General features: G+C 43.8%; 1 long non-coding RNA gene across 1 annotated transcript in view; it reads right to left on the minus strand.

Annotated features, from left to right (window-relative positions):
• Positions 1 to 1,375: 1,375 nt before the first annotated feature.
• The window catches only part of LOC130276816 (uncharacterized), an 87,972-nt gene continuing 73,490 nt past the window's right edge, over positions 1,376 to 15,857 (minus strand). The window contains exons 3-4 of the long non-coding RNA XR_008845255.1: positions 10,815 to 10,857; positions 1,376 to 1,608 (exon numbers count right to left, since the gene is read on the minus strand). This is a non-coding gene — a long non-coding RNA (uncharacterized LOC130276816). The remainder of the gene's footprint in view (positions 1,609 to 10,814; positions 10,858 to 15,857) is intronic.

Consider the following 15,857-nt stretch of genomic DNA (forward strand, 5'->3'; position numbering starts at 1 on the left):
CATCGGTCAGACAGCTAGAATGATTAAGACCAGACTGACCGAACATAAATCGGTTATTAGAAGATTTTTAAATTCAGAGAAAAAAGAAGAAATTGTTACATTCGGTGAAAGCACAGTGGCAAGACACTTTCGTGAATTTAACCATCCTGTAACTACATTAAAATGGTTAGTTTTAGAAGAAATACCAGTACAAGCAAATGAGAACCTGAACAAAAGATGCCTGTTACAAAGAGAATGTTTTTGGATTACAGAATTAAATTGTATTTTCCCACAGCGTCTCAATGAGATGTGCAACTTTAGAGCATTTTTATAGAATGCTTTTTTCTATTTATATAAGATTTGTAGTAATTTTGTAACATTTCATGCATTTTTTAATTTCAATGTGAACAAGAACCTACCTGCTATTCCTATATAATCCTCCCTCCCTCTACACCTGGCACGCATGACTAAGGGTGCACGCCCCCGAAATGCTGTCGCATCCAAGGTGTCGAGCAGATGGAAGATCTGCGCTCTGTGTCTGCTAACAAGCTTTGCTCCACTTTGTTAAAGAATATCTACGTCTACAGAAGTATGAAATAAATAACTTAAAGCGTTGGAAACGATCTGCTGAAACGTGAGTTATTACCCTGTTGGGTCTGATAATGCTTGGACAGTATAACTGAATACCGTCTCGCCCACTGTGTACACAGTTATTTGCATTAAGGGAGGTGTGGAACTCCCATGTGGGTTCTCTGGATCTAACTGACCAGTCTTTGCAGACTTTCTTGGTGTGTTGTGGAACACCTGTTGGCGATACCATCACTATAAATCAATGTTTGAGTCTTAAAAATCTTGAAACATGACTGGGGATTATCTTCCCCCTGTGAATGTAGAGGAGGGTACGGGCTGACAATTGAGAGGCCTTTGACATGTGACTGACAGGGTAGCATGTTTACTTTCTCCTCAGAGGGATAACTCACTGGAAGAGATTCTGGATATGTTTTAAGGCTCCAACAAGGGTCGGACATTAGTATGAAGGATTGCCACCTCCAATAAGGGGCAGTAAGGAGTAAGCTTTTTAACTTTTTGTGATAAAACTGCTTTGCATGTATTTTTTTCCTATGAAGCATTTGCATGAACTATAAGACACCAGTTTGGCAGTCTACAAAAGAAGACAACCTACCCTCTTAATCTAACGTCAATGGCATCTCACCTAGCCAGCACCCTGCACTCTATTGAGGGGCAAGAACCCTGAAGATGTCTACAGGTACATAACTCTCTACTTATTTTGCAAACAAAACAAAACAAAAGAAAAAAAAGAAACTAGAAACTGGAAGAAACAGTAATTTATTTATTTGTAAATATTGATAGTAATGATGTACATTATAGGGTATAACTGGTAGCCACTGCAGTTCTCATAGCTGTTTGAAAATTTCTACTAAACTTTTTCCCCCCAAAGATGATACAAAAGAACTTCATGTCTTCTTCCAGACCTATATTTCCCATGGATTAGTATCTATGGCCTGAAAACGTTGACATTCTGACATCTTAAAATGGTGAAGATGAACATATTTCTTTACCAGCAGGAGTTGATAACAAATTGCTATATTTACTGTGTACATTCTACATCTGTAAGAAAAAATAGCTATGAGCAAACTCCGAGAGCATCACTGCAACAGCTGTGTTTTATAGCATAAATGCAACGGGCTGTAACTTTACAGTAAGAGATAAGAACTTATTCTTCATCCAATTATTTTTTACAAAATTAGAAACATTAACACTGACTTAAAGATAGGGGATACATGTAATTTGAACCTAGTAACCTGGTCCTGTGGTGCTAGAAGCTCAAATCAATAACCTATTAATTTGAAAAAGACCACTCAGAAAAGGACCACTTGTAAAAAACAAATAATGCTTCATTAATGAATAACATGAATACACATACAGGGATGTAAAAACAAAGGACACGGACACAGAAAACATGTGGGGACCAGGGGGGGGGAGGTAATGGTAAATAAATACAGGTCTAATGCAAAGGAAGCTATGAGGTAGTAAATGGAAGCACCAATATAATGGCGATAGCGACTAGTGTCATATAAAGTACATATGTGCATGAGAGTGCACAATGATGGGCTATACCAGGGCGAGTATCAATGGCATACATGCCATATATATATAATGTGCATACAAGTGCACAATAGCAAGGTATATACAAATAATCATCAATAGCATAAACAGCAAGACTCTCAATGCACAGTGGCATAGAGAGGAAACACAAATGCGCAAAAGACCATAAGGAAAAACCACAGTGGTTTGCAAAGTAAAGACCCCCCTGTAGTCTCCAGTCACCCACCACCACACCTCCGATGTGTTTCGCCCAAGCCGGGGCTCTATCCAGGAGTCCCTGGTCCTCACTGGTTTTCTGTGTCCATGTCCTTTGTTTTTACATCCCTTTATGTGTATTCATGTTATTCATTAATAAAACATTATTGTTTTTACAAGTGGTCCTTTTTTGAGTGGTCTTTTTCGAATTAATAGGTTATTAAAACTAGAACCATTGTAACGGAGAAGAAAAAGATCTGCATAGTAATAATCTGACATCTGTATGAGTGCAACTGTAAAACTTAGGTAAACACTGGCTAACAACTACAATTATTATTATTTTTTTTTTACAGTAGGGTTTGTAGGTTAGAAGATAATATGATGACAGTGGAAATGCTATAGAGTGGCACAAAGAGTTCCTATGGGAATGTTAGTATAGACATAGGGACTCTCTGTGGTACTGCAAATGTTAAATAAAGGGGTATTCTGGTTTTTCCTTGCGTCCTAACCAGTGGCACAGATGGGGTATTCTACCCCTGTGGGCTTGCTAGGATCGGTGGAAATTTTATTGACAACCTCTTAATTAAATGTGTAGTTAGACCCTCCCACCCTCATACATATAGGGGAAGAATGCCCCCGCCCCTTTTGTTTTTTTTTCTGTCTTTTGGACAGGTTCTGACTGGTGGTGTCCAGTATCCTTGACCTTGGACCTTTCTACCTGGGTCTCCCTAGGTTTTTTTTCCAGACACCTTTCTTTTTTGTTATTCTCTTCCTTCCTTCTCTGGCGGCGCTGCCGCTTGGTTTCATTTTGTGAGTGCGGCGGGGCTGTTCCTCCTGGCTTCCTCCTCGTGTGTGCTCTGCATTCCATAAGGGGGCAGGGTGGGGCAGCCTCGTGTCTGACGTCACTTCTGGCCATCTGGACGGAGGTTTTTGCGAGTTACTTCTGTAGTTTCTGCTCACTTTTAACAGGAGTTGTTAGTTTCAACCTACCCTTTCTCCCCTTTTAAGGGTCATTTGTTTTTCACTTATACTTGAAATACTAAATTTTATTTCCTGATTCTGCCCATTTGGGGGTGGAGCTTAAGTTTTTGGTGACCAGGAGACTATTTAAGCCAGCCAGTGCAGGCTTAAGGTCTCCTGGAGCGGTGGTGCTGTGACTTTTTTGTCCAAGTACTGCTTTCAGTGTGTATAGCCTTTGCTATTGTCTTCTAATATGAATACGCCATAGAAGAGCTGAAGCAGCTGCTAGACCATCTTCACATCCCAGGTCTATGGAGGTGTCTGGAGAAGCAGCCCGTGAGGATTCTCAATCTTCATCCTCTGAAGAAGAAGATACATTTCAATATCTGTTTTTTCTGAGAAAACCTATTAGAGCTTAGGTCCATCAGGTCCGGGGAACATGATGCTGATGGGGGTGAAGCCTCTACATTTGCCTCTAAGGGGCCTAGGGCCTTTAAAGCAGATGATTCCTTCTTGTCTTTAATGAAGACTGAGTGGAAGAAGCCTGAGAAAGGTCATGTTCTTACCAAGCGGTTTAAGAGCATGTTTCCAATGCTGGAAGACCTGTTCCTAAGGTGGATTTGGCCATCTTCAAATTATCCAAGTGGACCATGGTTCCTTCCGATGATGGCTCCAGTCTTCAGGATCCCATGGACCGCAAGGCTGACTGCGCCTTTAGGTGTGCTTATTCGACTGCCTCGGCTTCTGCTTCTGTGGTAATAGCCTTCACTCAGGTAGTCAAATTTCTGAAAGCTAGGTTCTCTCAGATCCAGGCCGACCTAGACCAAGGGGTTTCTAGAGATGACATCCTGGCCTCTTGCAATAAGTCTAGAACTTGGATTGAAGTTAGCCTCTTAAACTATGGCTCTTTCTTCTGGGGGTCCCAAAAAAGGGGCGCTAGCCGCTCCAGGAGTTCCAAGTGAAAGCTCTATGTTGTGATCGCCATCTGTCACAACAGGGGGACAGCCTATTGTTATAGGAAACTTCTACAGCTATGCTCATTTCTATTTTGGATGCTACATTTATTGCAAAAAAATTGAGCTGGACAATTCGTTGCACAATGTACATTTGCTAACTTTATTGGGGTCCATCAGGTTTTCTTCTGGTGTCCTTTAAAAATCAAATCTAAGTCAGTATGTATGTAACTCTGAATTGGATTATGTCAGTAGTTGGAACACATTTCTTTTTCCTACATACCTATCCATATAATTATAACTTTCTTAGCCTGGATCGAATTTAAGCCCAGAACCCCACTGCTAACCACTGAGCCACCATGCTGCCCATCCTTACCCTTGCTAAAGTAGGGAAGTCACAATAAAAGTATTGTATCCTGAAATAAAAACAAAGGCAGAGCTTCCTATGGCATAATATTGTTTGCACAGGAGGCTGTATAGCATCTGAAAAACATTTGATAGTACAGGTTTGCTCACCTGGTGGAGTTGTGTAAGACACAACTACTATATGTGCATAGGTAGCAATGTGGTGCTGCTCTCCGGGGTCGGCATCAGGGCATCCTCAGCCGATCTGTAAATGGCGAATAAATCTTGGAAAAGCCGGGTTGTATCGCAAACCACATGGACATCTGCTTGTTGAGTGCGAATGTTACTTTATTATGCGTTTCGAAGCAACAGTTTCTCTTCCTCAGGTAAAAAAGGCTTGTATACAGACAAAGCATACAAGCTCAACACGTTGTCCCCTAGAGGCCTTAATGAGGGCATGGATTTCATCCGCTAGAACCCTTTATCTATTGTTTTCTACACACGCAATTAATATGCTTACGAGGATATATATATTCATATATATATATATATATATATATATATATATACACACACATTTATACTCAACTTCATTTCAACATGCATTATCGATTAGCTTTTATTAATTTTAGAAAGTACTCAATTCCTGTGTAGGAGCATGCCTCTCTACATATGTCCAAGCATGCACTCTCATGTGTTCAAACATGCATTTTTTTCTCCATCTAATCATGCATTTTTACGTTCCAACACTCAATCCAATATTTATTTTCCCTGGAATTTTTATCCACTTTTCATCCTCCATTAGCCCATCCATATCCTAGGGGTTATATTCTACTTTCCAATGCATTCCAATATGCAATCCATTATTTATTTCCCTGGAGTTTATTTTCTCTACTTTATATCCCCCATCAATCATTTCATATCTCAAGGGTTTTGCCTCTATCATTTCCCCCATTGCACACATATTCATGCTGTACATGCCATTTTAGTTTTTCTTCCTCTTTATCCCAGTTTTAACAGTGTCACACACTGCTTTAGAATCTATTATACTTTTCATTCCTGTAAGTCTGCATGTTCCCATGTCCCGCTATTTATATTCTCCCCGCACACCCCCCCCCCCCCCCCCCGCGATCATACGGGGATGTGTGCTCTCTCAATACAGCGCTCACTAGTCATCACTAGTAACTTTTGCAGTTGGCGCATGTGCACCAAGCTCCGAGTGACATCGGTCTGATGCGCATAGCCGCGCGGACTACAGGAGCTCTGTCCTCCACATCAGCACTCAAGGGAGTGCTATTGTTATTTGCTATGTATTTACCAACAAACATGCTATAGTATATATGAATGTTCTTTTATCAATGTTATTATGGATTTTACCTGTTTTGCTTCTTTGCATGATGCAGATCCTGCCCGCCCAGTGGGTGCACCTGGTTTTGCTTTGCAATTTTGGTGCCAATATGTTTGTATATATAAAACAAGCATGTCTGTACACAAGCCATTTTACCTGAGGAAGAGGCACTGCTGCCTCGAAACGCGTAGTTGTCTGGCTTAATAAAGTAAGCTTCGCACTCAACGAGCAGATGTCCGTGTGGTTTGCGCTACAATTAGACTTTTCCAAGATTTATTTACCACAATAAAAAGAATGAACCCTAATCTAGAACCCAGGGGGAATAACACTGTATGATCAAGGTTAGACATGAAGTTGTTGCCATTATCTGCGATGAGTACAACAGAATAAAAGCATAGACTGACAAATTCTCCCACTGGTAGTTATAGCTTCCAAAATAGAAAATAGAAATCTCTGTCCCTTTGGGATTCATCTTGAAATGCTAGCAGATTGGCAATTTACCTTTTTGGTTCAAAGAGTTTTTTTAAGATGTCTAAAAAAATTAGCACAATAAGGAAATAAGAATGAAATAACAAAATAAGCAATACTCCCCTGATAGATACCACCACCCCAGTGTTGTCTATCCAAACCCTTCCCCATTGGTTTGTGGTTCATTGGCTGCAGCTATAACATTCTGTAACTTCAGCCTTCTGTGTTCTAGGTCACCAAGGCTAGTGATTGGTTGCAACAATTATGTTGGTACATAATCACATGATTGCTGCTAACAAATAAACAAAGACCTGTGGGGAATGTGTCAGATGAGTATTCTTTTTTTTGTTGTTGTTATTTCATGCCATTTCCTAATGCTAATGAAATGTAGCCCCATGGTTTCTTAAAGGGGTACTCCGGTGCTAAGACATCTTATCCCCTATCCAAAGTATAGGGGATAAGATGCCTGATCGCGGGGTCCCGCTGCTGGGGACCCCCGTGATCTTCCACACCGCACCACGCTAGAATCAGCCCCCGGAGCATGCTCGCTCCGAGTCTGATTACTGGCGATCACGGGGACGGAGCATAGTGGCGTCACGGCTCCACCCCCGTGTGACGTCACGCTCCCCCCCTCAATGCAAGCCTATGGAGGGGGCGTAACAGCTGTCACGCCCCCTCCGATAGGCTTGCATTGAGGGGGTGGAGCATGATGTCACACGGGGCGGAGCCGTGACGCCACTATGCTCCGTCCCCGTGATTGCCAGTAATCAGACTCAGAGCGAGATGTCTTAGCGCCGGAGTACCCCTTTAAAATCTCCATTAGCCCTTTGAACTTATCACATACTTTCTGCGGACTTGTAGCTACTTATGAGCTCTATTGACATGGCAATTGATACCGATAACTAGGTATAGTAAGAAAATTACAATAATGTTATTGTATAAGCAGATACCGTATATACTCGAGTATAAGCCGACCCGAGTATAAGCCGAGACCCCTAATTTCAACCCAAAATCCCAGGAAAAAAGTTATTGACTCGAGTATAAGCCTAGGGTGGGAAATACCTCATCCCCCCCTGTCATCATCCAGACCCGTCATTAACATCCTTATCATCCCCTTGTCATCATCCCACACATCCCCCCTTCATCATCCCCTTGTCATCATCCCACACATCCCCTTATCATCCCACACATCCCCCCTTCATCATCCCCTTGTCATCATCCCACACATCCCCTTATCATCCCACACATCCCCCCCTTCATCATCCCCTTGTCATCATCCCACACATCCCCCCTTCATCATCCCCTTGTCATCATCCCACACATCCCCTTATCCCACACATCCCCCCTTCATCATCCCCTTGTCATCATCCCACACATCCCCCCTTCATCATCCCCTTGTCATCATCCCACAGATCCCCTTATCATCCCACACATCCCCCCTTCATCATCCCCTTGTCATCATCCCACACATCCCCTTATCATCCCACACATCCCCCCTTCATCATCCCCTTGTAATCATCCCACACCCCCCCTTCATCATCCCCACCCCCCTTCATCATCCCCACACCCCCCCCCTTCATCATCCTCTTCTCATCATTCGCCCTCAGTGGTCTTCAACCTGCGGACCTCCAGAGGTTTCAAAACTACAACTCCCAGCAAGCCCGGGCAGCCATCGGCTGTCCGGGCTTGCTGGGAGTTGTAGTTTTGAAACCTCCGGAGGTCCGCAGGTTGAAGACCACTGCGGCCTTCAACATCATCCAGCCCCCTCTCACCCCCTTTAGTTCTGAGTACTCACCTCCGCTCGGCGCTGGTCCGGTCCTGCAGGGCTGTCCGGTAAGGAGGTGGTCCGGTGAGGAGGTGGTCCGGGCTGCTATCTTCACCGGGGGCGCCTCTTCTCCGCGCTTCCGGCCCGGAATAGAGCCGTTGCCTTGACAACGACGCATCTGCGTCGTTGTCAAGGCAACGTGACTATTCTGAGGCCGGGCCCGAAGCGCTTAGAAGAGGCCTCCCCGGTGAAGATAGCAGCCCGGAACCACTATCCCACCGGACGACCTCCTCACCGGACAGCCCTGCAGGACCGGACCAGCGCCGAGCGGAGGTGAGTACTCAGAACTAAAGGGGGTGAGAGGGGGCTGGATGATGTTGAAGGCCGCAGTGGTCTTCAACCTGCGGACCTCCGGAGGTTTCAAAACTACAACTCCCAGCAAGCCCGGACAGCCGATGGCTGCCCTGGCTTGCTGGGAGTTGTAGTTTTGAAACCTCTGGAAGTCCGCAGGTTGAAGACCACTGTGGGTGGGGGAGTTCACTCGAGTATAAGCCGAGGGGGGTGTTTTCAGCACGAAAAATCGTGCTGAAAAACTCGGCTTATACTCGAGTATATACGGTAAATAAGTAAATTATATAGTGTTATTCTTTTTTTATAGACTGGTCATACAGGGTATTTTAGGTGATGGCGATAGACTGGTCATAATGGATATTTTAGGTGACAGCCAGGTCATTTAGCAATTTTCAAGGTTATTTTAGTATTGTAAAATTCTATTTCACCACAATAACAACAATTTGCTTTAGCAGACTTGCTATACTAAGGCTGTCAAAGAAAAACAACTCAGAAGTTAAAAACTTTCAAGCAATTATGTTTTCTTCTGTATTATATTGGAATCGGTAAGGTCAAAGGAGTCAAAAGACACAATTCATTGGAGCAATTCCCACCTCACACACAATTTAGAGAAATTAAATATGATTGACTCTTTTACAGTGTCTAGCAGCCAAACGTTATATTGGCTCAGCTCTACTGAATCCAGACTAAGTGTTAATAGTTCTTATAAGTATAACAATGACTATATTTGATGGAACAAATTGGATCTTTTTATTTATTTATTTATTTTTTTACTTATTTTTTGATTAGGACATTTTTCAAATACACAAAACCATCATTAAAAACATACTCAAATATAGCACATAGCGACATAAACAAATCTCTCAAATACAAAGGACCGTAAAGAGTGCATGACCTTTTTGAAGCCATCTCTTAGTGAGAAATATTTCTAGACACTTATTTAACTGATGTTCATTGGTAGGTGGAATTGTCTAAGCCCATATCCAGTTCCCATAGTAACATATGAGGAGATTGGTGTAAGGGATAGAATATAAAGCTTCATTAAATAGAGATACCTTTGCCTGCTTTATTTGAGAGAGAAAAAAAGCTGGTATGCAATTGTAGGGAACAACTGAGCCTTACAATCAATAAAGGTAAGTGCATTTTTGACCCTGCAGGTAAAGCAATTTGTCAGAACAGGATAAGGCAAATTTTGCCTGCAACTCCATTAAGGTAAAATAGAATCCTGACTAGAGGTGGGCCAGCCGAACGCAGCGAACCTGGTCATGCTCAGATCTTTGGGGTGACAGAGGCTCACAGAACATTTCCAGGCCTGGCTCGTGTGAGTTAGTAAAGGAATTGTTGGATGGGGTAGAGGACTAAGCACCCCATGCCAATAAGAATGTTGGTGGCAGTACCAGCACAAGTACAGGTAGCAGCAGCCAGGTGCTTGGTGGTAGTAATAGATACCTTCACTTGACAGACTTAAAGGGGTACTCAGGCCCTAAGACATCCTATCCACTATACAAAGGATAGGGGATAAGATGTCTGACCGCGGGGGTCCCCGGCACCCACCTCTTTGAACTGCACGCTGTACTGCCAGCTCACAAGCTGCTGGGTGCCGACCACGGGGCCGGAGTATCGTAACGTCACGCCCCCTCCCATAGACTTGCATAGCGGGGGCTGGAGTACCCGTTTAAACCTGTTGCTACTGTCAAAAATTGACAATTTTTGGAATGCTTGGAATAAGCCACTGTGTTTTCAGATACCTCTGTGTACATTTTAGCACCAGCAGGCATCTGCCAACAAACAAGGATACTTTATGCACCTTTATTTTAGTGTTAAGCATTTAAATTCCATTTCTAGTTATGTTTATCCAGTGTTTTTAATCAAGTTGACCATGGGTTACCGCATGTCACTGTAGCTCTGACATAAACCACTTTAAGGGTACGTTCACATGTACAGGATCTGCTGCATATTTTTGCTGCATATTTTCTGCAGCTGATTTGGCTAACCATTAAAGTTAATTCCAAAATATGCAGCAAAAATATGCAGCAGATCCTGTACATGTGAAGTACACTAAACTACTTAAATACATTCATAGGTGACCCTAGCAGGGCCTTAGAGCTAAGCGAGTATTATACACTTTTTTAGGCTTATTTCAGTGCTGTTTCGCTGAGAACTTGTTTGCTACGAACCATTTGCCCAAAGTTTGGCTAGCCTGGCAAACCTTTGCTTATGTCTACTCACTTCTATTGCCAAGGTTTAGACATGGTTGTGTGCTGAGTTATTTTGAGGGGACACAATATTAAACACTGTTATATACTGTAGACTGTGCACTCACCACTTTACACTGTAGCAGAGGGTCATTTCCTCAGTGTTGTCACCTGAAAAGATATAATAAAATACATATAAAAATATGAGAGGTGGACTCATTTATGGGAGATACTGTAGTTGTGAAAGAGAATACATACCTTTGAATTCCCATAATGATATGTTTAGGTCTGAGATGCACATACCCAGATATTACAGTGGGAGTTTCCCAATACATAAACACACACAATCACACATAAGAACACTGTCCCAGATTTAGCAAAGAATGTCTACAGTATAGCTATTTTCCCACGTTTATTTGGGTGGTGGGTTTGACTAGCGTGTATCTTATTTATTAAGAAGGTGCAGCAGGATGATGAATTTTGCGCAGTTCTGCTGTGGTGGGAAAAGCTCTACCACATACACTTCTTCTAGACACTTGTGAGGGAGGGAAGTAGATACTTTCCCGGGTACTGAATTTGGCAGGTTAGGTGTTTTATTTACTTTCACAGAGCTGCCTGGACATTTTTACTTGCATTTTAGATGCTACAATCAAATTTGATTGCGGTGTCTAAGGGGTTAAAGCAGGGCATCACCGTGATCGGTGATGTCTGGCATTAGAGATGGATCCTGGTGGCAGATAGCTGCCAGGACCACCCAGCTATGACCTGCACTCAGCTCCTGAGTGCGTCATAGAAGGGGAGTGGGACGCTGTCATCCACAAGGGGTTAAAGGTTGAATTGTGGAAGGTAGAAGTGATTCTCACGCCTACTGGTAGGTGGTGTAGCTTTGCACCAAAAAAGTACCTTTGCGCACAAAATAGCGACTTTTGACAAAAGTCGCAAATGATAAATACGTGACCACTGCATGGTCAAAAAGAAAATGTTCTACGGGTAGGAAAAAAAAGAGTGAAACTGTCTATATCAAAAGACGCATAAAAGTCTCAAAATCGGCTGCTAGCGCCTGAACTGCCCCCAAACATAGACAAAAAAAATTTCTCTAAAAGCAATGATAAATCTCCCCCACTGTGCTTTAATAATTGCAATAATTACAAAAAAAAGTCTGCACATCTTCATTATAGTTACAAACAAAACTAGTCAAAGCAATCCCTATTATACTTGTGAATAAATATGATAAAAATACATGTTCCTCTGTTTAGTAACCTTAACCCCTTCATGACCCAGCCCATTTTCACCTTCATGACCTGGGCATTTTTTGAAAATCTGACCACTGTCAATTTAAACATTAATAACTTTGGAATGCTTTTACTTATCATTCTGATTCCGAGATTGTTTTTTCGTGACATATTCTACTTTATGTTATCGGTAACATTTCACTGATATTTGTATCTTTTCTTGGTAAAAAATCTAAAAATTTCATGAAAATTTTGAAAATTTAGCATTTTTCTAACTTTGAAAGTCTCTGCTTGAAAGGTAAATGGATATTCCAAATAAATTACATATTGATTCACATATACAATATGTCTACTTTGTGTTTGCATTAAAAAATTGACAAGTTTTTACTTTTGGAAGACACCAGAGGGCTTCAAAGTTCCGCAGCAATTTTCCAATTTTTCTCAAGATTTTCAAAATCGTAATTTTTCAGGGCCCAGTTCAGGTTGGAAGTGGATTTTAAGGATCTTCATATTAGAAATACCCCATAAATGACCCCATTATAAAAACTGCACCCCCCAAAGTATTCAAAATGACATTCAGTAAGTGTTTTAACCCTTTAGGTGTTTCACAGGAATAGCAGCAAAGTGAAGGAGAAAATTCTAAATCTTCATTTTTTACACTCGCATTTTCTTGTAGACCCAATTTTTGAATTTTTACAAGGGGTAAAAGGAGAGAAATCACCCTAAAATTGGTAACCCAATTTCTCTTGAGTAAGAAAATACCTCAGATGCGTATGTCAAGTGTTCGGCAGGCGCAGTAGAGGGCTCAGAAGGGAAGGAGCGACAATGGGATTTTGGAGAGTGAGTTTTTCTGAAAGGGTTTTTGGGGGGCATGTCCCATTTAGGAAGCCCCTATGGTGCCAGAACAGTGGACCCCCCCCCACATGTGACCCCATTTTGGAAACTATACCCCTCATGGAATTTAATAAGTGGTGCAGTGAGCATTTACACCCCACTGGCGTTTGACAGATATTTGAAACAGTGGACTGTGCAAATCAAAAATTTTATTTTTCATTTTCACAGACCACTGTTCCAAAAATCTGTCATACACCAGTGGGGTGTAAATGCTCACTGCACCCCTTATTACATTCCGTGAGGGGTGTAGTTTCCAAAATGGGGTCACATGTGGATATTTATTGTTTTGCGTTTGTCAGAACTGCTGTAACAATCAGCCACCCCTGTGCAAATCGCCTCAAATGTACATAGCGCACTCTCCCTTCTGGGCCTTGTTGTGCGCCCCCAGAGCACTTTGCGCCCACATATGGGGTATCTCCGTACTCAGGAGAAATTGTGTTACAAATTTAGAGGGTCTTTTTTCCCTTTTACCTCTTGTGAAAATGAAAAGTATAGGGCAACACCAGCATGTCAGTGTAAAAAATTTATTTTTTTACACTAAAATGCTGGTGTAGACCCCAACTTCACCTTTTCATAAGGGGTTAAAGAAGAAAAAGCCCCCCAAAATTTGTAAGGCAATTTCTCCCGAGTACGGCGATACCCCATATGTGTCCCAAAACTGTTGCCCTGAAATACGACATGGCTCCAAAGTGAGAGAGCGCCATGCGCATTTGAGGCCTGAATTAGGGATTTGCATAGGGGTGGACATAGGGGTATTCTACGCCAGTGATTCCCAAACAGGGTGCCTCCAGCTGTTGCAAAACTCCCAGCATGCCTGGACAGTCAATGGCTGTCCGGCAATACTGGGAGTTATTATTTTGCAACAGCTGGAGGCTCCGTTTAGGAAACAGTAGCGTACCAAAATTTGCGCCATCTCAAACTTCCAGCACTCACTGTAAACCTCCGCCCATGTAAGTGTCCCTGTACATTCACATTGGGGGGAGGGGGCAAACATCCAGCTGTTGCAAACTCCGAGCATGCCCTTTGGCTGTCCGTGCATGCTGGGAGTTGTAGTTTTGCAACAGCTGGAGGAACACTGGTTTGGAAACACTAAGTTAAGTAATAAACTTTCAAGTGTTTTGCAACCAAACTTAGTGTTTCCAAACCAGTGTGCCTCCAGCTGTTGCAAAACTACAACTCCCAGCATGCATGGTCTGTCAGTGCATGCTGGGAGTTATAGTTTTGCAACAATTGCAACAGCTGGAGGCACTGAGGTAGGAAACGGACAATGTTTCCCAACTAGTGTGCCTCCAGTTGTTGCAAAACTACAACTCCCAGCATGCCCAGACTGCCAAGGCATGCTGGAAGTTGTAGTTCGGCAATATCTAAAGGATCAGATGTTGCCGAACTACAACTTCCAGCATGCTTGGGCAGTCTGGGCATGCTGGGAGTTGTAGTTTTGCAACATCTGGAGGTCCACAGTTTGGAGACCACTGTATAATGGTCTCCAATCTGTGCTCTTCCAGATGTTAGAGAACTACAACTCCCAGCACGCCTGGACAGACTGAGCATGCTGAGATTTGTAGTTTTGCAACTTCTGGAAGAGCACAGATTGGAGACCATTATACAGTGGCCTCCAAACTGTGGACCTCCAGATGTTGCAAAACTACAACTCCCAGCATGCCCAGAAAGCCAAAGGCTGTCTGGGCATGCTGGGAGTTGCAGTTTTGAAACTCTCAGAGGCAGCAGTGAGATCGCTTTACGGCGATCTCACTGCTGCCAATGAAGATGCCGCACTGCTGCCGGAAACTCATTTCCGGGACGCAGCGCAGCCGGGACCGCACGGAGGACGCCGGGACCGCACGGAGGACGCCGGGACCGCTCGGGACACCGCTCCGACGGGTAAGTGACGCCGGGGGATGGGTCAGTGACACTTAGCAGAGCGGTGTGTGTCCCGATCCCCGTGATCCGGACTCACACACCGCGCTGCTAAGTATTCTGATAGCGAAACGCTGCTATCAGCTAGTCAGATTTGACCAGCTGATAGCAGCGATCGCTGGGGGGGGTGGGGGACGAAACCCCCCGTGGTCGCACGGTAAGATGGCTGGCTATCAGTGATAGCCACCATCTTTCCGGGCGCTGCGGGATGCCGCAAGTAGCGGCAGTAATGTCCATGACGTACCTGTATGTCATGGGTCGGGAACACCTTGCCACCCATGACGTACAGGTATGTCATAGGTCGGGAAGGGGTTAAAGCTGTAATAATACGATGTGTTTTCCGGTATTTGTGCTGTGATTTTGCAAATCGCGATAAAATGTCACAATTTTTGGTGAATCATACTGGGTAAGACTAAGGGAGTGCTACAAATTCATACTGATAGGTAAGTTATCGTATTTTTCGCCGTATAAGACCACTTTTTCTTCCCCAAAACTGGGGGGGGGGGGGTAAAGTTGGTGCGTCTTTTACGGCGAATACCTGCGGCCATCAATGGCCGGGACCCGCCGCTAATACAGGACATCACCAATCGCGGTGATGCCCTGTATTAACCCTTCAGACGCGGCGATCAAAACTGACTGCTGACGGGCTGTTCGGGACCACCGCGGTGAAATCGCGGCGTCCCGAACAGCTTACAGGACACAGGGAGGGACCTTACCTGCCTCCTCGGTGTCTTCTCCGTGCCGGGATCCCCTGCACTCTCCTTCGACGTCATCACGTTGTCGCGCACACCGTCATCCAATAGGAGCATTGTGCGTAGCGGCGTGATGACGGCGACGGACAACGTGGATCCCGGGGAAGAAGAAGTCCGGAGCATCGGGGACACGACAGGGACGCGGCGACAGCGATGGAGCGACATCCAGGGCACCGGTGACGGGTCCGGAGCGGCGGGGACACATGAGTATTACCTCCCATACCATTGGTCTTCAACCTGCAGACCTCCAGATGTTGCAAAGCTACAACTCCCAACATGCTAAGGCTGGTAGTTTTGCAACATCTGGAGGTCCGCAGGTTGAAGACCACTGTTGGGTTCAGAATCTTTATTTTTTTTAGATTTTGCACCTATAAAT

This window comes from Hyla sarda, chromosome 6 (assembly GCF_029499605.1).
Source record: "Hyla sarda isolate aHylSar1 chromosome 6, aHylSar1.hap1, whole genome shotgun sequence".
NCBI lineage: Eukaryota > Metazoa > Chordata > Amphibia > Anura > Hylidae > Hyla > Hyla sarda.